Source organism: Stenella coeruleoalba (genome assembly GCF_951394435.1).
Source record: "Stenella coeruleoalba genome assembly, chromosome: 5".
In the NCBI taxonomy this organism is placed as follows: Eukaryota; Metazoa; Chordata; class Mammalia; order Artiodactyla; family Delphinidae; genus Stenella; species Stenella coeruleoalba.
In genome coordinates, this window is record NC_137150.1 from 88,059,142 (window position 1) to 88,082,762 (window position 23,621).

A 23,621-nucleotide genomic window follows, 5' to 3' on the forward strand; every position below is an offset into this window, starting at 1 on the left:
CTGGTGGTCCAGTGGTTACGAATCTGCCTTCCAATGCAGGGGACGTGGGTTTGATCCCTGGTTGGGGAACTAAGAACCCACATGCTGCTACAGGGCAACTAAGTCCACATGCAACAACTAGAGAAGCCTGTGTGCCACAATGAAGACCCAGTGCAGCCAAAAGAATTTTTTAAAAATAAAAAAAAAAGTTATCTTTTTTTCAGTTAGTCATGTTGCCAGAAAGTATCAAAGTAGCATTATAATCTGAGACAGATGCTGTGCTGTTTTATTTATTCACACTATTAACAACGTGGGGTTTAACTCCTCTGACCTCAGAAGTAACTTCAACTGTCAATGGAAATTACCCAATTTTAGCATTGTTCAAAAAGTGAAGATGTAGACAAAATTCATTATTTTTTATATGCAAAATAAATTTCAGAAGCAAATACAGCCACTATTTCCTATGAAACAACCTACATAAAATAAATCTTCCCTTCCAAGTGACTGGATAGCTTGAAATAATTGTGGACATTTTTGTCCTCAATTTAAGAAAAGTATCTTTTCTGGGTGTACAAAACAGCCATTTTGCTAAATGTAAAACTGAAAGATGATCTCCTATACTGTATAATTTTTTAAATTTTTCTTTAAGCTGTTTTGGAGAAGGTTATGGTCTTTGGCCCAAGATCCTTACCGCAAACCACTATTATGCTCCAAGTTCAAACAATTTGCTCTAAGGAGAGAAATAATATGCATCCTCATTACTGACAGCTATAAAGAAATGAAATGTATCTGTTAAATTCCCCTCTTTACCTCCTTACATTTGCATATTCTTAAACGATTGGCCTAATAGCAGGAGGATGGAAAATAATTCCATCGCTATTCATTTTTGCCAGTTTTTTAGCTTAATCATTGCATATAGATGTGGATGACTGAATATGACATATAATTAAGTATTCAATCTATAGTTATTAATAACAAGAAGGTAAAACTTGACTTATACTGGCCCATTACTTACCTTTAATCTTACACTATTGGTATTTTTTAAAAGTGCAAATAAGTAATATAAAAAAAATTGAAGTTCAGAAAAAGATTTAAAGAAATTTTACACCACAGTGAGTTGAGTCAAAAGGGGAAAACACTTTACATTTACATAAAACACCGATGAATTATCAGTGACCTTTCAAACACTGTGTTTTAAATATCTACTCTGAGACTCTTGGCTAAGCTATGATCAGAGAGCAGTAAACTATCTGAATGTAGCTAACTGTAATTTGAAGAAATATTTAATAATTCCATTTAGATGCTAATCTGCTATCTAGATAAATTCATCATTATTTTGATAGGCCATATCAATGTATGACTCTGGGAACCATCAGGATTAATTTTATTTATTGTGTATGTGGTGGTGTTTATTCTACATCGGTCCTAGAATATGTATTAGAGCTCTTCGCTATAAATTATGTTTGTAACACATAACCCATAATTTCAATATCTGTTTATATACCTGTTTTTAAAAATACTGGATTGACTTCAATCACCAGTATATATATGGTGTCATAAGGGTCCATTTATTTTTTTTCCCAGACAACCCGCTGGGGTGTTTTTGGTTTTGTTTTGTTTTGTTTTCCTTTCACAGATTCTCTGATGCAGTTTCTAACTTTGGTAGATTTGTTATACTTGTTGGACTCCAAGTTTCTGGGAGGACTTAATCAAAAGAGAGAAGACGAATGTCATTTCCAAATGACTTAATACAACTCTTGACAGTATCCTATACAGTGTTTCTAAATGTTCTTAGCAAACTAATAGCAAGTGTTTTTCAATACAATGTAATTTCTCATAACAGTTCTTTTATTCTCCTTCCACATTTAGCATTTTTCCTCTCCCAATTACTTTTCTTTACCATTAATCAATTATTCCTTTTGCTAACTCTTGTTTCTCTAATATGATTTATATAAGGCATAATGTGTTCAATAGCTCATCCCTATCTTTAGATCATCTGTTTCTTCCCATTTTTTTCATGTAGCTAATGTTCTCTTGTTCATTTTTTCATTTATATTCTATTTCTAGTACCTATCATTTGCCTTATGTTTCTTCTCTTTGCTTCTCAGTTGCTATAGAAGAGAAGGGGAGGAGAGAAAGAGAACCAACATTCTGAACTCATTCAACCAGCAGGGCACTACGTTAGGTGCTTTATATCTATTGAGCAATTTAATTTTCACAGCAAACATATGAAATATACAGTACATATCTGAATATATAATACATAAACAAGGATTAAAATCTCAGTCTCAAAAATATATCTTATCCAAACTATATATTTATTAAGCGGATAAAACAACATTCAAACTCAGGTCACATACTGGTCAGTTTGTTCATCTCACCTTGCCATTCTCCTACCACTATCACTGGGAAGAACTTAATCATAAACCACTTGTACTGGCTATTTCTATTCCCAGCCGTGTCTGCCTGCCGGTTCAGTGCCACTAGCACCTCCTCTTCCAGACATTGCTACTGCCAGGCAGGATATCCAAAGCATATTGCTATGCCCTAATATTGTTAGAAATTCTTAGTGGATTCTTTCTTTTGGCACATAAGACTAAAACAAAAGTCCATATAGATTTGGGCCTGGAAACAAATCTGAGTGACCACTGCTATGTTAGAAACTAAGATTTTGTAGGAGTCACATGTGTTCACTTATCTCGTTTCTTATCGTGTGCTTTCTTCTAACAGACACATATCTCATTTCCATCATTTAGACTAAAAATTATTAATAACTTCTATAATATTATATGAAAGTTGCAGTTATAAGTCATAAAGTGGGGAAATATAGTTCTTAGCTATGATAAATCTCTAGTATATCCTGAAAAGCTACAGAAACTTAAATGCATCTAACCAACACCAATCTAGGCCCATTCTGTGTGAGAAATACACAAATAGTCTCTCTTCTCTCAGAGTTAGAAACCGATTAGGACCTTATTATTCTGTTATTTTCAAGGTGGATAAAACCCCCTTTAAGAAATCTCAAGGATAAAGCAATCAACCAAATTTTAAGAGAGTGAGTAATGCCACATGTGTGCTGCATACCATAAGTATTTGGTAGCATATTTTTTAAAATTACGTCATTGATTCCAAGCTCTGACAACTTCACAGCTGCTTTACCTGTGTCCTAATCAAAGAGCAATTAAAGCATCCTGTGTAAGAAATGTTATATCATATGATTGTCCACATGGGCTCAACTTTAAGAATCATCAGCATAATTGATAAAACAATTCTAAATACCAAATATGCAAAAACTGATGGGACAAAGACTGGTGTTAAGAGATCACAGGAATCAAAGACATTCAGATACAACTGTACTTGGAGAAAAGCATTGTGGGCAAAGAATTTGGTTCTTTCATCTGGTGTACTGGAAAGCCACAATTCACATATCTTTATACCACTTTTTCTCAACACTTTTCCTACAATTTTCTGCAAGTAAGAACTAAGCCTTTGTATTCTATGCACGAACTACAGGATATGAGCACATAGCTGCTCCTTTCATCTGAAACCAATACATGTCACTACAAATGGAGCACATAGCACAAGTGATGGTGGAGATGGACAGCACGGTGGCTCCATATGTGCTCAAAGAATCGAAAATGTGTTGCTGCATTATTAAATTTGCGAGACATTTCTCACACATTTTTCAAACAACTTTTCAGGTATTATCTTGTGAAATAAGTATCCAAAAAATGTCTCATCATACCTACAGTTTGGACTGTCAGGACTAGCTGTGCCTACTAGAATGGATGCCAGGTTACGGGAATTGAGAGAGAGGATGAGGTCACTGCCAACCTCTCAGAGAATGCCCCAGATTGGAGGGGAATGGTAGGGCGTGGGAACACATCCTGATGTAGGAGAGAATCAAGGTGTTTAGCTCCATCCTGGTAGAATTTATGAGGAATAATAGTGAATGGGACACTGTGATGATGTCAGCGTATCACACAAATATCCTCATATCCAGATACAAAAAACTTTCATAGGTTCATTAACTTCTTCATTAATAATGTCATTCATTTATTCATTCACACACTCATTTCTACTGTGAATTTATTGTCTCAGTAGATTACAAAACAAACTATACAGTTACCCAAGCTAAAAACCTAGGTACCATTCCTGATTCCTTTCCTTCCCTCACCTTTCCATTGCATTCAATTTTCCAGTTTCTACATCTACTCACTTCAAATATCACCACCTCCTCAAGGGACCTTCAGTCAACACCCTGACCTAGAATAGCCTCTCACTCTCAATTTATTTCCATTACATCTCTTTGTTTATATATTTCCTTCTAATTTTTATCACCATCTGTCAGTATCATGTTTGTTCTTGTTCATGTCTATATTCCCCAAAGTGACCTAAACACAACTTTAAGTATTATGGCTAATATATACATATTTATTTACTGAATATTTTCACTAGATGTCCCAAATTTTCAAGTTCTTTAAGAAAGGGCTTTAAGAAAAGCCCAGTACCAGACGGCTTCACAGGCGAATTCTATCAAATATTTAGAGAAGAGCTAACACTTATCCTTTTCAAACTCTTCCAAAATATAGCAAGGGAGGAACACTCCCAAACTCAGTCTACAAGACCACCATCACCCTGATACCAAAACCAGACAAAGATGTCACAAAGAAAACTACATGTCAATGTCCCTGATGAACATAGATGCAAAAATCCTCAACAAAATACAAGCAAACAGAATCCAACAGCACATTAAAAGGATCATACACCATGATCAAGTGGGGTTTATCCCATGAATGCAAGGATTCTTCAGTATATGCAAATCAATCAACATGATACACCATATTAACAAATTGAAGGAGAAAAACCATATGATCATCTCAATCGATGCTGAGAAAGCTTTTGACAAAATTCATCACCCATTTATGATAAAAACCCTCCAGAAAGTAGGCATAGAGGGAACTTTCCTCAACATAATAAAGGCCATATATGACAAACCCACAGCCAACATCATCCTCAATGGTGAAAAATTGAAAGCATTCCCACTAAGATCAGGAACAAGACAAGGTTGCCCACTCTCACCACGATTATTCAACAGAGTTTTGGAAGTTTTAGCCACAGTAATCAGAGAAGAAAAAGAAATAAAAGAAATCCAAATTGGAAGAGAAGAAGTAAAGCTGTCACTGTTTGCAGATGACATGATAGTATACATAGAGAATCCTAAAGATGCTACCAGAAAATTACTAGAGCTAATCAATGAATTTGGTAAAGTAGCAGGATACAAAATTAATGCACAGAAATCTCTGGCATTCCTATACACCAATGATGAAAAACCTGAAAGTGAAATTAAGAAAACACTCCCATTTACCATTGCAACAAAAGGAATAAAACATCTAGGAATAAACCTACCTAAGGAGACAAAAGACCTGTATGCAGAAAATTATACGACACTGATGAAAGAAATTAAAGATGATACAAATAGATGGACAGATATACAATGTTCTTCAATTGGAAGAATCAACATTGTGAAAATGACTCTACTACCCAAAGCAATCTACAGATTCAATGCATTCCCTATCAAACCACCACTGGCATTTTTCACAGAACTAGAACAAAAAATTTCACAATTTATATGGAAACACAAAAGACTCTGAATGGCCAAGGCAATCTTGAGAAAGAAAAATGGAGCTGGAGGAATCAGGCTCCCAGGCTTCAGACTATACTACAAAATGACAGTAATCAAGACAGTCTGGCACTGGCACAAAAACAGAAATATAGATCAATGGAACAGGATAGAAAGCCCAGAGATAAACCCACGCACATATGGTCAATTTATCTTTGATAAAGGAAGCAAGAATATACAGTGGAGAAAAGACAGCCTCTTCAATAAGTGGTGCTGGGAACACTGGACAGCTACATGTAAAAGAATGAAATTAGAACACTCCCTAACACCATACACGAAAATAAACTCAAAATGGATTAAAGACCTAAATGTAAGGCCAGACAATATCAAACTCTTAGAGGAAAACATAGGCAGAACACTCCATGACATAAATCACAGCAAGATCCTTTTTAACCAAACCTCCTAGAGAAATGGAAATAAAAACAAAAATAAACAAATGGGACCTAATGAAACTTCAAAGCTTTTGCACAGCAAAGGAAACCATAAACAAGACAAAAAGACAAGCCTCAGAATGGGAGAAAATATTTGCAAATGAAGCAACTGACAAAGGATTAATCTCCAAAACATACAAGCAACTCATGCAGTTCAATATCCAAAAAACCAACAACCCAGTCCAAAAATGGGCAGAAGACCTAAATAGACATTTCTCCAAAGAAGATATACAGACTGCCAACAAACACATGAAAGAATGCTCAACATCATTAATCATTAGAGAAATGCAAGTCAAAACTACAATGACATATCATCTCACACCAGTCAGAAGGACCATCACCAAAAAATCTACAAACAATATATGCTGGAGATGGTGTGGAGAAAAGGGAACACTCATGCACTGTTGGTGGGAATGTAAATTGATACAGTCACTATGGAGAACAGTATGGAGGTTCCTTAAAAAGCTAAAAATAGAACTAACATATGACCCAGCAATCCCACTACTGGGCATATACCCTGAGAAATCCATAATTCAAAAAGAGTCATGTACCAAAATGTTCACTGCAGCTCTATTTACAATAGCCAGGACATGGAAGCAACCTAAGTGTCCATCAACAGATGAATGGATAAAGAAGATGTGGCACATATATACAATGAAATATTACTCAGCCATAAAAAGAAACAAAATTGAGTTATTTCTAGTGAGGTGGATGGACCTACAGTCTGTCATACAAAGTGAAGTAAGTCAGAAAGAGAAAAATAAATACTGTATGCTAACACATACATATGGAATGTAAGAAAAAAAAAAAAAGGTCATGAAGAACCTAGGAGCAAGACGGGAATAAAGACACAGACCTACTAGAGAATGGACTTGAGGATATGGGGAGGGGGAAGGGTAAGCTGTGACAAAGTGAGAGAGTGGCATGGACATATATACACTACCAAACGCCTAAAATAGCTTGTGGGAAGCAGCCGCATGGCACAGGGAGATCAGCTCGGTGCTTTGTGACCACCTAGAGGGGTGTGATAGGGAGGGTGGGAGGGAAGAGATATGGGGACATATGTATACGTATAACTGATTCACTTCGTTATAAAGCAGAAACTTACATACCATTGTAAAGCAATTATACTCTAATAAAGATGTTAAAAAAAAAGAAGAAGAAACGGCTTTAAGGCTGAAATGTTCATTTGTGAGACAAATAAATATGAATAAACCTCTTGAGGGGTAAGTCCTCTGCCTCCTCTGTAGGTACAATGCTTGAGTCAATGTACACAGAGTTGATACCACATCAGATCCCAGTAGCTATGCCTCATTTATTTTTTAATTATAGTAGCAAAGTCAGCAGCAATTGCATATGGAAATACAACCTTATGAATTTAGAGTGTTATATATGATGGGAGAGGTGAAAGTTAATGGCAATCAAGGAGAAATCATAAACAATCAAGACCCTACTGGGGAAAAACAGGCCTAAAAGTTCATAATGATTTCACTAGATGGGGACTTAGAGGGACTTACCTCCCTGTGATCTAAACAAGTAAGAGCTATACTTGTGCATAGTCATTTATTCAATAATTTTTTTTAGAATTTATATATTATTTATTATTATATGTCCAGTATTTCAGTGATATCATGAGGCATAATTCCTGCCCTAAAGGAATGCATAACTTTGCTTATCATCTGCATTTTCCTTTCCTCAGTTTTCAGTTAATTATAATGGCTAGCATTAGTAAAGGATGTTGATTTTACCTATGTTACAACCTATGAAGAGACTATATAATCTGTCGATTGAAAGCCTTGTTTCTAACGAAAGAAAATTCCTGACAAATTTTTACATACTTGTATAATATAGAATATTTAAAGTAAAATTTATACACATCTAATTGGAGCCTTAATTTTTACATAGGTCTCTCTAGTGTATTTCAAAATGATAAAAACCTTAGAAATACAGTTTTACATATACATAATAACTCAGCTTCCAATTTGTTCAGACTCAAAGGACAATTATAATTACCAACTCTGAAGTGGAAAACAGACATGTGCTAGTCTAATAGGATGAGATAGTGCTTCTAAACTTTTAATGTGCAATAGATCAGCTCAGGATCTTATTAAAAGGCAGACTCGTAGGGCTGGAGTATGGCCCGAGACTCTGAATTTCTTATAAGCTCAAAGATTATGTCCGTGCTGCTGCGACAGGACCACACGGTGGCTTGATATTTGGGTAATGACTATTGATTTGGAAACTAAGAAGTTCAGAAGTGGGAACTCTTTTTGGTTGTCTGGATAAAAAAATTGCTAAATCCTATTGAAAATATGTTAAGAAAGAAGGGAATACAAACCAACCAACCAACAAACAACAATAAAAAACTGTGGGTGGATCCACTCTTATAGGAGAGACCTCCTTTCCATCACAAGAAAAGCGGTCACAGATTAGCCTGTATCCAGAAAATAAATGCTTGTGACAATTCACCTTGTGACTTATTTGAGTGATTTCCCTATAGATCTTCTACTTGGCTTTTAATTTTTTTAAGGAAATCTGGATCAGCATCAGAGCCACAGAAAGCCCAGAAATGTATCAAAGCAACCTGAGCAGATCATAGTTCTCACTGAACAGCTGCTTCTCCTGCAGAAGCACAGTCACTTCTCTTCCCAAGTTTGTATATGTTGTCACTCAGCTTTCCCACCAGAGGGGTTTTGTTAAAAGATCCCTGTTTAATGCCAAATCTCCTGTGACAATATAGAAAGGGATACATTACTAAAACAGAGAAAAATAGACTGCTAGAGAACTTGGCTAGCATTTTAACACTAGGAGAACTCAGAGTATTCTGTTTTCATGAAGTTGTAGGGGGGTAAATTCTCTGTCCAGAACTAATAACTGCTCATCTGTTAACTGAAATATATAAACATGTATATTCCTTGGATTTGGGGATCCATTCATTCTGCTTCAGAAGCCATAGATATGCTGTGACTCAAGCACTATCCTCACAGTGCAAAGTTAATGGGGTTTGAAATATGATTTGACAAGAGATTTCTGGTTTGTTTTTTGCCTCACTCTGAGATGATCAGATTCCTCCTTAGAGAGAAAAATGTGACAACCCAAGAGATCCTGAGTGAAATCAGCCTCTTTGTAAAAAATCCTCTTCTATTAAGGGCCATGTTTCTATGTCCTCCGGGGCCATTCTTGTGCTCTTACAATTTTTCACTCACTGTTTTAATAACATTATTAGGGGACAAAAGCACACAGAGGTGTTGCCTATGAACTCACAAGGACTATCATGGTTTAAAGGTATTCAGAGTACTTACTAGGATTCTCAACTTGCCCATTTTACTTTAAAAGGATCTCTCAGACTAAAGGCAAGAATTCTAGGCAGAGAACCAACACCTTAAGTTCTCATTTATTACGTCATTTTATTATTTGATAAGAGGAAAAAATCCTTCCAATTTGCTATCCTGAAGAGTATTTTCAGATTTTTCTCTTACCTGGTAAAGACTTTATTTCGCAAAGGTCAAAAATAGTGCTTATATCATATTTCTTTGCTTTCTCCAGCAAACCAAATGACATCTTCCTACTTAAAACAGCAACTAAGGAAATATTTATGCCTTCCATCCAAGAATGTAAAGTGTTTCCACATGTTAACCATGTATTTATCAAAAACTCCTCTAATGAAAATATAATAATAATAAATAAATTTTAAAAAGGATTATCCCACTTTTAGGCATTAGAGGACTAAGGTATGTAATTGCCCAAAGTTGTAGAGGTGAATCAGTATCAACTTGAGGCAAAACACAATGCCTGACTCACAGTCTGTTTCAAAAATATTTATTTCCTAGATTATTTGTGAACTGACTTGAGCCCAAAATTCATGCCTTGATAGTCTTTTTGTTGTTGTTAATTTATCTCACTCTTACTTAGGAAGGATTGTATTTCCTAGATGCCATTAGATTCTAATGAGGCTTAGGTTTCTAAGCCTCAGGCTATGTCTCATTTAGACTTTTCTTTCAGAAAGCCTCTCTTGCCATGTGTACTTTCATCTTAATCCATGGCTTTATATATAGCTGTAATGGAATTTCACATTTTCCCACAATTTCTCTCCTCCAGTTGTTGCAAGTTAGGGTTGCTAAGTCATAATGGGATAAATGTGACCCTTTTAATGCTATCTTAATACCAAAATACCTTCTTGTCTTGATAGAGTATGGTCAAAAGCTCATGCTTATTAGAAATATCTAATGCATATTTGTATATGAGTTCTGTTGCTGATTAGATATAACCTTTCTAAAGAACAATTCAAGTGACTGACTTAATTTAATTCATTACCAGTTTTGGGAATCTTTTCTGCTTAGGACCATTAATATTATTAAATATTAAGATTAGAATATTTATTTAGATTACTGCAAATATTTCAGGATAATATAAAATGATATACTGGAACTTAACTTGCTTTGTTGACTAAACTAGAGAATATCCATTTTGATGGAAATGTACTGTGCTGTGGAGAAAAAAAAAGGGACCTTAGTTCCAATCAAAACATTTCTGTTAATCAACTTTTGGAACTGGTAAAAGTTAACAAACTTTTTATTTTTCTACTTTACATGTTAAATTTAGACTTAGACTAAATTTGCAAAAATAGTACAGAGGATTCCTGTATATTCCCCATTCTGCTTTTTCTAATGCAAGCACCACATGTAACCATAATACAATTTTAAAAACCAGGAAATATTGGTACAGTATTATCAACTACATTGCAGATTTTATTCAAATTCCACCAGTTTTTTACTAGGTCTTTTTTTCCCATTACGTTTTTCCATGTCTTCTTTTTACTCAAGAAAGCTATCTTAACCCCACACTGCATTTAGTTGTTATTTCTCTTTGCTCCTCTCCAATGTGTGACTTTGCTTTCTTATTCCTCTTCTTTCACAATCTTGGCATTTTGGAAGAGTACTCATTATTTATTTTGTACGGTGTTCCTCAAGTTAGGTTTGTCTGATATTTTGTCGTAACTAAAATCAGGTCATAGTTTTTAGGGGTGCAAAAACACCACAGAAATGATGCTGAGTCTCATTTATTCCATTCTTAAAGCAAGGTAAATTAAAATAAAGCTTTTTGATATATCTATCTTCTACTATTTTATTCTGCTTTGCTGTTTTTACTTGTTTGTATTGTTAAAATACGTCTTCATTGGAATAGAAAATGACATTTAAGGAAAAAATATTTTAATATTCTTATTTCCTTCTGGTGAAGAAACACTACTTAATTATTCAACTTCACCTATGCTTAACACACTCTAGGCAATTTTTTAAAACATTAAAATGCTGGGGTTTTTCAAGAAACTCAGCTTTTAAGAAAACACATCCAGTGATTTTAGGAGCCAAGTCATAAAAGAAAGTTAGCTTAGTTCACCTAAACTATAGCATGACTATGTAGTATCTTTCCTTTTTCAATAGCCTATCATGCTTTATAGGCTTCTTCTAAATATTTGCTGTGTATACCATTTCTATTTTTAAATGGATCTTTTGGCCATTGTCAGCTTGGTCTTATATCACTTTATTTAGCATATTTGAAATGAGTATTATTTACTATTATAATATATCTCAACAAATACATTACCTTTTGGAGAGAGATACAGCTATTGTTAGCATTCCATTAGGCAAGCAATTGTTAATAACTAACAATAATTGAGCATGAAGAAATTTTCAACGGTTATGAATAACACCTTAAATTATATAATTATAGGCATTACAAATGCTTGCAATATAAATAATGCCTAAATAATTTTCGAAGTCTACATAGAAATCCAAAAAGCTCCAAACATCTGTGTCTAAATTTAAGAGAATAAATATTCTATTTTGAGTGGAAGGAGAACCCCAAACACCTGCAAAAGATTCCAGGAAAATGTAGGGTGTTTCTGAATCTGTTCTTGCTTGCTATTCTCACTCATTCTTTCCCCTCCCTCTCCCTCCCTTCCTTCCTCCTCTCCTCTCCAGTTTTATTGAAAAAGACATTACAGACAATTATAATACAGAAAGTGTGATAATAGAGTTATGCAGAAGACACTACAGAAACATTAAAAAAGGAATATTTTATTTTACCTGAAACCCTCAGCTGACTGTCACTGCTGAATATTAAGGCGAGAGAAGTCTATTAACAGGAATGAAGAGAGTAACTTTTATAGAATTCTTCATTGAAACTTGTAGACGAACGCTTACTCTTTGGGGCATGGCAAACTTCCAGCATACATATACACAACTGATACCGCAAAAAGTCTTACGGCCAATCTTTACCTACACTGCATGTGTGTTAACCAGAAGTAGCAGGATGATTTGATTATGTAACCCATTTACAAACTACATCCATCCTGGCTTTACTATAAAAGTGATCTGCCTGCTTATTAACAGTATTGATAGCTATCTATTTATTTTAACACAACTATGTGACATAAAGCTGAAAACTTTAAGTACATTATCTCAATTCTCACAAAACCACAATGAGATGAATATCATTATGATGGCAGTTTTACAGAAGAGGGATTGAACTTGGAGAGTTAGGGGAAACTTCTCAGAGTTGCACATCATTAAAGCGTCAGAGTTGATAGTTAAAGATACCTTTTCTTCACCAAAAAAGCAAGTGTACTTACGATGGGTACAATCATGGTACCTAAACTCATGAGTTTTGGGGTTCACCAGATTCAAAATTTTTAAATTTTGGGCTTGGTAGGGGAAAGATAACTTTAAAAATCAGACATTTTTGTTAGTTTCTTCAGGCAAATTAAAGATAAAAAGCAATGTGGAGAAATGGAGAAAGAAAGGCATTTATATGCAAATCAAAACCACAGTGAGGTATCACCTCACACCAGTCAGAATGGCTATCATCAAAAAGTCTACAAATAATAAGTTCTGGAGGGTATGTGGAGAAAAGGGAACCCTCTTACACTGTTGGTGGGAATGTAAATTGGTGCAGTTCACTATGGAAAACAGTATGGAGCTTCCTTAAAAAAACTAAAAATAGAGCTACCATGTGATCCAGATATCCCATTCCTGGGCATAAATCTGGAAAAGACGAAAAGTCTAATTCGAAAAGATACATGCACCCCAATGTTCATATCAGCACTATTTACAATAGCCAAGACATGGAAATAACCCAAGTGACCACCAACAGATAGTTGGTTTAAGAAGGTGTGATACACACACACACACTGATACAATGGGATATTATTCAGACATAATGAAATAATGCCATTTGCAGCAAAATAGATACACCTAGAGTATATCATACTAAGTGAAGTAAGTCAGATGGAGAAAGACAAATATTATATGATATCACTTATATGTGGAATCTAAAAAATAATACAAATGAATCTATATATAAAACAGACACAGACTCACAGACATAAAAAACAAACTTATGGTTACCAAAGGAGAAACGGAAGGGAGAGGGATAAATTAGGAGTATGGAATTAACAGATACAAACTACTATACATAAAATAGCTAAGCAACAAGGATTTACTGTATAGCACAGGGAACTATAATCAATATCTTGTAATAAATCTATACCGGAAAATAATCTGAAAAGTATACATTTCTATATAACAATCACTTTGCTGAATACCTGAACCTAACAAAATACTGTAAATCAACTAAACTTCAATAAAAAAAGAACAGAAAAGCATTTGTAAGAAATAAAAAGGAGAAATAAATTTGCATTAGAGAATTCAAGAGTCAAAATCTCACTTTAGCCTCATTGACTTACTTCCCATTTTTTAAGCTCTCAAAATGCAGGCTGTTCAGGATTTTGTCTCTGTAATTTTAGGAGAAGCTCAGAGAAGATCATTAACTCTCACAGTGATAATTAATAGAGGATCACTCAATTTTGATGTATGTATATGATTTTCATGTGAAAGCATGAAATCACAGTGTTTCATCAACAAATACTTAAGTATTACAGTGAAATTTTCTCTTTGCCCAGAATGCAAGGATATAAGTAAAGTCATACATCCTCAGCACCAGCTTGCTCTTGTCACCAGGTTCACAGATGGTTACAGGGTTCCTTACTCCTTCTCATTGGGAGAAGACTGCATTTCCATTATTTGCATACATTATCTGTATTAGTGAGAAAGGAATGGCCTGAACTTCTCGAAAGTAGGTGAACAGCTTCTTTGAAAAGATAATTCAGGATTCATGACACACTTAAACCCTAGGCTTTCTACCTGGTCCTGCAAGTTGAAAGACCTTTACATTTTGAAGAACTATTTTTTTGCTAGGAGTCCATCCAAATGATCTAATATCCTGTGCACTTAGATCAAACACATATGGAACAATATTAAAACTTTCTTGGGAAAAAACCTTAAGGAGAAATAAATAAAGATTGTTACAGTTAGAAATAAATAAAGATTGTTACAGTTAGAAATAGTTGATATACTCATTTCTTGGGTCTCATGTCAAATCTAAACTTTGCTGTAATTCCCTACCTTAAGGCTTCATTCAGCCTATAGGTTGCCTTCACATCTAAAAGTCATTGCACATTTATTGATTACCTACTCCATGACTTTGCTATACAGGGATTAAAAAGATAAGTGAAATATGATATCTACCAGCACAAAGCTTACAATCCGGTAATGGTAGGAATAATAAGATAGATACACAAAATACAAAGCAAAGAAGGTAAATGGCTTAAGAAAAATCCAAGTAAAGAATAATCCAGATATATAGAGAGACAGAGGCAAAGAGATAAAATAAGTCTGGGGTAGCTGTAAGAAACTTCCTGAATGAGGAGGTGTTTAAGATTAATTTTAAGGGACTTTGACAAGTAAGAAAGAAAGGAAGGAAGGAAGGGATTTTAGAAAGCAGGAAGGGAAGGGAGAAAAGTGAGAAAGTACAGAATACAGGTATGTTCACATCCTTTGAAGAGTAGAGAGCATAGGTCAGATAGTTGATAAAATTAAAAAGGCATTAGTAATCATTTATAGGACTTGGTAGCTGATAGTGTAGAAGGAAAAACTAAAAATAAATTTGTGATTTAAAACCTACGTGTGTAAAGGTGGTTTTATTTAAAGAAAGAAGCAAGACAGGATAATGCGATGATTTTAGGAGCAGGGAAGTGATATATGCTTTTATGAAAATGTTGAGATTAAAGTACCTCCTTGAACATTTGGCTTCTGAATTATGATTTAGACCTTAAAAAAGACTGTAAAGAGTATAAGAGATGGAGTTATAAGACTTGGTATCAAATCCTGGATCTTCTAATTTGTATGTCCTTAGATGTGTCACAAGCTCTTTGAGCATCATTTTATTCACTGTTAGAAATGGAGATTAAAAGTGTTTTGCAATCTACAAAATTCAACAAACCCAAGATGTTCCTGTTGTCTGCATAAACGTAATAGTTGAAGCTATTATTAAAAGGACAGCCTGTAAGAGGTCTGAAGAGGGGTTAGTGCAACTGCCATGTTTGATAAATTAAAAAAGGAATTCTAACCACCACAAGTAATTTTGTTTGTTGATACCTGACTTTATAGTTTTATGACACACATATGCATACCCGCACTATACCTTGCTTGACTTTACTTGATTTTGAACTTTTGAAAAAGGGTGCCATATACTATGTAGTCTTCTAAGACTTGCTTTATTCACTTCAGATTATGATGCTAAGATTCATCCATGATTTTTAATTACAGATAATTTTTTATTGCTACATGGTACTCCATTTTATGAAAATTCCATAATGTAGTCATCCATTTCACTGTTTATAGACATTTTTGTTGTTTCCAAGGTTTTTTTTTTTTTCTTTTTGCTACTATAAACAGTGACACAATGAATATTTTTGTTATGTCTTCCAGCACATACATGCAATAATCATATGTCCAGGTATGTTCAACTCTAGAAAACAATGTTAAATTGATTTCTAAAATGGTTTTATCATTTTAAACTCTTACCAGCAATGTGTAAAAGATCCATATCCTCTCCAAACCACGGTTCCATCAAATTTCTTAAATTCCATTGATGAGTGATGAATAATAGTATCTCACTGCGTTCTTTTATTGACGTTCTTCCAATTACTAGTAAAGTTTGGTGACTCTTCATATTTTTATTAGCTATATACATCTTTTGTGACATGTCTATTAATATTTTTGACATTTTTATTGTTAACATTTTCCTATTTTAATGTATGGGATCTCTCTATGCATACTTCATTATAGTCTTTGCTGACTGTAAGAATTTCAAGTAACTTTTCATACCCTCTTCACTGTCTTTAAAGTGCCTTTTGAGAAACAAATGCTTAATTTAATTTGCACACCATCTGTTGGTTCTTTTTTTTTAATTTTTGTGCTTTTGAGTCATACTGACCGAAGGTCAGAAAGACATGTACCTCTATTTTCTTCTGAAACTTTTAAAGTTTAGCTTTTGCTCTTTAAAAATTTTAATCCATACAAAGCTAATTTTTGTATACTGTGTGAGGTAGAAAACCAATCTTATTTTTTTCCTTATTAACGAACCATCTCTAGCTCTATTTATTGAAGATTTCTTCTCTTTTTCAGTGATCTGTTCAAGTACCTCAGTCATCCATCGAAGCTCAGCCTAAAGCTGAGTCTTTCCTTGGATCTCTCTTTTGTCCCTGTTGTTGATTTTGTCTTCTCCTCACAGCAGCATCATTCTGCCTTAACTGAAGTATGACATGTAGGGCAATTCCTCCCTCCTTATTCTTTCTTTTAAATTAACGCACATGAACCTATTTTGTACTGGTATTATTCAAACCTTTCACAAATATTAACTCATTTAATACTCAAAACAGCCTTATAAGGTAGGTACTTTGTTCCAATTTTACAGATGAGGAAATTGAGGCATAGAGAAGTTAAGTAACATTTTTAAAGTCACACAGTGAGTAAGTGCCTAAGGTGGGATTGTAAACCAGGCAGTCTGGCTCCAGAGTCCATTATTATCATTAATCATAGTATATTAATGATATCATTAGATTATCATTATCATCATTTTCAAATGATATAAGAACATGAGAGATACTCAGTGTTAGCTCAGCATTGTAGGGAAGTAGGATAACAACATATTTTGCAAAGGTCTTTTCAGAATTTGACCGAGATCACTTACACATTTCATGTGTTTGAGGGGAATCAATGGAAAAGACAGTTTTGTTCAGATAATGCATTTATCTAAGTATGATCCTGAATCTGGGCATGCTAAAAATATTTGGGGGCTCCTTTTAACACCTGAGTCATAAAATGCAGTGTTTACTATGGAACTGGATTCCATGTTTCAAAACATACTTGTGGGAATTCACTATAAGTACAACAGAAAATTGAGAAAACCAGTAAGTGTTTTCTGAAATATATATCCACATTATCAGTGGGTAGCTTTGCTGACAGACTAGAATATTCTGGAAACGTATGACATTCACTCCCCATCTGTTGTTTCCCGACATTGTTTAACCATCAAGTATCAGAATGAACAGCATGAGTTGGTCTCATCTCACCCCTTCATTTGCCATGAAATCACGCCTGTAAATAGACACCCAAAAAGGTACTTCCAGTCCCAGGATGACATCTTTACCTGCACGTGGCTTTAGGTGATTCAGCTCTGCCAGGGATGCTGTGAGAGCCAGCCACAGTACCTCTGCTCTCATCCACAGAGTACATTGTCAGTCCTGGAACTGGCACAGCTCACTGCAAAGCAGAGAAAATTTTATGCTTATTTCACAATACTTTTCCCTTTATCTGACTTTCATTAGATCCCAGAGCCATTTTCCCTCTTGGGAACACATCTTAAAAACTGGTAGAAGCCAGTAAGAAAATGATTCAAATAACAGAGAAGCCACCGCAATGAGAAGCCCGCTCACTACAACTAGAGAAAGCCAGTGAGCAGCAACGAAGACCCAACACAGCCAAAAATAAAAAAATTAAAATTTCAAAAAAATTTATGAAAAAAAAAAGATACTCTTTTTACCTTTTCTTCTTAGGATATGTCTGTTTCATAAAGCACCTATATCATCTGCTGAAAAGACTGTCTTCATTTATCTCACTAAAATATGTTCTATGTCTTGGCCAAAATCTCGAAGCTATTCTCTCAGTGAGTTGAAATACTGATATTCAGATTACAGGACACAGGTACTCAGAATACTTAGTCTGTAATATCCAGATATGAGTTTACATCATTCATAAGTCCTACCCATTGAATTTCAGGTACCTTTTTTTTTTTTTTTTTTTTTTTTTTTTTTGCGGTACACGGGCGTCTCACTGCTGCGGCCTCTCCCATTGCGGAGCACAGGCTCCGGACGTGCAGGCTCAGCGGCCATGGCTCACGGGCCTAGTCGCTCCGCGGCATGTGGGATCTTCCCGGACCGGGGCACGAACCCGCGTCCCCTGCATTGGCAGGCGGACTCTCAACCACTGCGCCACCAGGGAAGCCCTCAGGTACATTTTAACAATTACATGACACTTTATATTCTAAGCATTTTCAAATTTATTATCATCTTTAATAATCACAATAACTGTGTATATGTATGCTTGAGTACACAGAGAAGATAGATATAACTGTCTCCTGTTCTAGATGAGTAAACTGAGGTTCAGGGAGGTTTGGTGATTTACCTAAAGTTACTCTGTTGGTAAGAGACATATGAACAATTTAAATCCAGATTTTCTCACTCCAAGTCTATGACCTCCTCCTCTACTTTCTAACCTCCCTCCTACTGTGATATCGATAATAAAGAATAGCAGATGAACTTGTCTTTGCCTTTCTAAAATGCATTATCTTGCCCACTGGTGTTTTCTCAATTAAAGAAATACATTTCCTTAGCTATTGGCTGTGTCCACTTTCTTTGAATTCAGGTGTTAACATTTAGATCATTCTTTGCTCCTTTCCCAACCTTTGCTTCACAACATGGCAAAGCGCCAAGGTTTGAGTTAATGACTTGAAAGTGTGATGTCAGTGGCTCTATGGAAGAAGGGGTAAAAAGAAGTTGGACTGAACAAGATTAGTCACTGTTTTACAAAGTCATCTCTTAAAAGCAGGAATCCTGGCCCCCTAATATGAAAACTAAGTGAGAATTTAGATTTTAATTATAGACTTCTTCAAAGTTTACTCTTTGTGTTAACCCAATAGGAAGCAGCTTTTTATAGATACCAATTAATTCACTTTTTTTAACACTCCAAACTGAACAATCACTTTCATGACTTTTTTTTTGTATTATTAAAAGAAGTTTCCTTTTGAGCTACTGCTATAATAAACAAGGTAATGCTTCAATTGAATTGAAAGTTATAGAACAATCTAAACCCCCTGGGCTCAGGGCTCAAGAAATTTAACTTACTGTGAATAGTGACTGTCAGAGTGACACAGAGGAATAAACAAAGAATAGGTAACCATGGGGCCCAGAGCACCAGCAATTCCATTTGTCTTGACTTAGAAATTGATACATAATGGTCTGGAAGTCATCTGCAGAGGTTCCAATTCCAGTTGTTCTACGAATCACTGTCTAACCTTTTAAAGGACATGCTTTCCTCTGGGCCTTGGTTTCCTTCATCTGTAAAGTGAAAATTGATACATAAGGACTCTAAGATCCCTTGCAGTGTTAATATTTTAAGATCCCAAACGCTTATGAAGAGAGAAATTTCAAAAGATCTCAGTAATACACAAATCAAACTTACAAGCTTTTTACAGCAAAGGAAACCATAAACAAAATGAAGACAATCTACAGAATGGGAAAAAAAATTTGCAAATGATGTGACTGACAAGGGCTTAATTTCCAAAATATACAAACAGCTCACACAACTCAACAACAGAAGAAACAAACAACCCAATCGAAAAATGGGCAGAAGACCTAAATAGACATTTCTCCAAAGAAGAAATACAGGTGTCTATCAGGCACATGAAAAGATGCTCAACATCGCTAATTATTAGAGAAATGCAAATCAAAACTACAATGAGGTACCACTTCACACTGGTCAGAATGGTCAGCATTAAAAAGTCTACAAATAACAAGCACTGTAGAGGGTGTAGAGAAAAGGGAACCCTCCTATGCTGTTGGTGGGAATGTAAGTTGCTGCAACCACTGTGGAAAACAGTACAGAGGTTCCTCAGAAAACCAAAAATAGAATTACGATATGATCCAGCAATCTCACTCCTGGGCATAGATCTAGACAAAACTATAATTCAAAAAGATACATGCACCCCTATGTTCATAGCAGCACTATTCACAATAGCCAAGACATGGAAACAACCTAAATGTCCATCGACAGAGGAATGGGTAAAGAAGATGTGGTACGTATATACAATGGAATATACTCAGCCATAAAAAAGAACAAAATAACGCCATTTGCAGCAACACAGATGCAACTAGAGAATATCATACTATGTGAAGTAAGTCAGAAAGAGAAAGACAAATACCATATGATATCACTTATATGTTGTATCTAAAATACGACATAAATGAAACTGTCTATGAAACAGAAACAGAATCACAGACATAGAGAACAGACAAGTGACTGCCAAGGGGGAGAGCTGCCAAGCAGATGTAAACTTTTATATAGAGAATGAATAAACAACAAGGTCCTACTGTATAGCACAGATGACTATATTCAATATCCTATGATAAACCATAATGGAAAAGAATATTTATAAAAGAGAATGTATATGTATATATAACTGAATCACTTTGCTCTACAGCAGAAATTAACACAACACTGTAATTTGACTATACTTCAATTTTAAAAAAATATTGATTAATTAAAAAAATAAAATAAAAAGATCTCAGTAGTGATTAAACAAGGTGGAAAAAATAGTATCATGGAAGCTGGAAGTATACAACTGCAGATGTGAAGCCCTTTAAAAATTATTTTTCCCCATGAGTAGGGCTGGTGTTGCTAAGGGAGTATTTGTCAGACTCTAGGCATCATTTCATTTTGATTAAATGTTTGTGATGGGGGCTTCCCTGGTGGCACAGTGGTTAAGAATTGCCTGCCAATGAAGGGGACACGGGTTCAAACCCTGGTCCGCGAAGATCCCACATGCCGTGGAGCAACAAAGTCCGTGCGCCACAACTACTGAGCCTGCGCTCTAAAGCCCATGCTCCGCAACAAGAGAGGGAATCCCACACCTCTATCTCTTGTTTATATAAATGTTAGGGCATTTTACAGTATACTTATAACCATAAGTGTTACATAAATATACTGATATTACTATGATGATTTAACAGTGGTGTGTGGGCATGTACGTATATTGTGTGTGTGTGCACGCTCACACAAAGACTTATGTCTGTTAGGAAGGAGAAGGCAATGAAGAAAGAAATAAAGGAACCGAAGAAGTCTAAACTGGCATATAATTATATTGAATGTGTTAAAGGAAGTGATCTTTTAAAATAATAAGTTGTGTACTGGATGAAAAGGCTGTAATTAATCTGCATTTGAATTTACTTCCATTTAGCAGTAGAGAATAGTACATCATGATCTGTGTGTGAAAGAAAGGCATATAGTGTGAAAATCTTATACTGCATAGTAGAGAAAAGGGAAAAAAAGAAGTTATTGGTGCACTGTAGAGTTAAATTGAATTACTGACTTACAGTCTAAAGCAATTTACATATCAGAAATGCAGGTATGTATTCAGAGCAAATTCATAAATTAGACCTAATCTGACAAGGAAAACAAACATAAAACTTGTATCCAAATACAAAAGCCTGGTCTTTGTTAGAATGAAGCAGCTCTTCAGTTGTGGAAGGAATTATAATAAATGTACTTGCATCATTGCAACAAATAGCATTATTACAAATACAGGAGTTAAAACACTTAAACATAATAGAAAAATAATACTATTTATAGTTCATATTCAAGGGCAGGCAGTTATCCAAGTTAGCAAATATATTTACCACTTGTGAAAAATTCTGCCTGAAGAAAGCAGTTCTTTTCTGATATGAGGTTTCCTGAGTCAGTGTTTCTCCAAGCAGCATCAGTACCACCTGGGAACTTCTTAAAAATGCAAATTATGACCCCACCCCAGACCAACTGAATCAGAAAATTTGGGGGAAAGCCCATCTTCCACGTGATTCTCATGCACATGAAAATTTGAGAGGAAATAGCTTAGTAATACAGTAGAGAAATTGGATAATAACTCTATTCTGTCATCATGAAACCAGTACGTACTAGATTTCATACTTATATTTCTTAACAATCTTCAAAAGATTCTACTGAAATCGCCAGACAGAGATATTTCTTTAGATTTTCAAAGTTTTTTACTATATGAAATAACTAAGAAGCTTATCATTGCCAAACAATAGTCAACACTTCAGTGAGATAAAATATGTGCAGATGACATCCTACATACCAGGCATTAAGCCTTGTTTGCAGCCAAATATCCCATCCCCTCACTTCACTGTATAAATCCCACTAAGCTGGCCAAGGAAAGGAAAGGAATGGAGACAAAGTGGGCAGTGAACTTGAGTTCATCTAAATTTATTTCTTCTGCTATATAAAGTGAAAGTTAAGTAACCTTAAGCTTCCTTCAAGCACTTTCTTGTGTGTCTATCCATAATATATATACCTGAACAGGAACAATGAGGCCAAGAATTTTATAAGACTACCTAGTAAGAGAATCTAGAAAAAAGTGACATCAATTTCTGTGTGACAGTAGAATTCCTCATTCAAAACTCTTACCAATCTACATTGTTTTTTCCAATAGTAACTATGTGGCATATAAGAAACCTTTATAATCACAGTCGGAGTTCAGCATCATGTGGTATTTCTACTAGAAAAAGAGAAGGCAAAAAATCTACATTGAATTGTTTTTATGGTTCAAAGGGAAAGTGACTTGTAGCCTTTAAAAAAGCTGCTTTTGCTAAGAGAGGAATATGGCAAGTGAGTGTATGGAAAGAAACGGGAAATGTATAAGTCAAAAAAGTTTCATAGAAACAAATGTTTACCTTTTGAAGACTAGCTTATTCCTTGCGCCTTATTATACTTCAATATATCTTCAATTTTTTATTTTTAGCACAAGGTTTCCTCAGGATTATGGGTGAAGGCATTAAGTCATTTGCTACGTCTTTCTAAGGATGAGTATGTACTTCTAATTGTCATTTGGGATCCTCCTACACATTTTATATGTATGTATAGATGGATGTATGCATGTACATATGTATTCAACATCATGATGTTTGAAGGACTATTGAAGTGTTCATTCCAGTTACTCTTATTCTGAACACCATATGCTGAAAGACTGTACTCTGACTTGAGAAAAAACAAAGAGCTCCAACTAGAACTGGGCAGTGTTTGGTAGGATTTTTAAGAGTATATTTTAGAGACTTAGTGGTTCAGGGATTTAATTTTATAAAATGAAATCACTAAGAAAGAATGATGATATAGCTTACATTTTACTTTTTAAATATCTATTTCAAAATTAAATTTGTTAGTCTACTGGAGAGCTTCCACATGAACCCTGATGGAGTAACTGGCACTGGACCTGTCCTCTTAACTGCAACATCTACAAACTGGATAAAATATACATATAATGGCTGTTTTGATACATTGGACAACAAGCAGCAAATGGCT

General features: G+C 34.9%; 1 protein-coding gene across 13 annotated transcripts in view; it reads right to left on the reverse strand.

Annotated features, from left to right (window-relative positions):
• The window catches only part of LOC307186545 (uncharacterized protein), a 1,017,825-nt gene that overhangs the window by 460,878 nt on the left and 533,326 nt on the right, over positions 1-23,621 (reverse strand). For 9 of the 13 annotated variants that reach the window (XR_013828391.1, XR_013828392.1, XR_013828393.1 and 6 more), the window contains one exon: positions 17,644-17,756. The exons of 2 other annotated variants lie outside the window; for them this stretch is intronic. The gene's annotated coding sequence lies outside the window, so the exon portion shown is untranslated. 2 more of the 13 variants (XR_013828395.1, XM_079921781.1) reach the window with 2 other exon arrangements.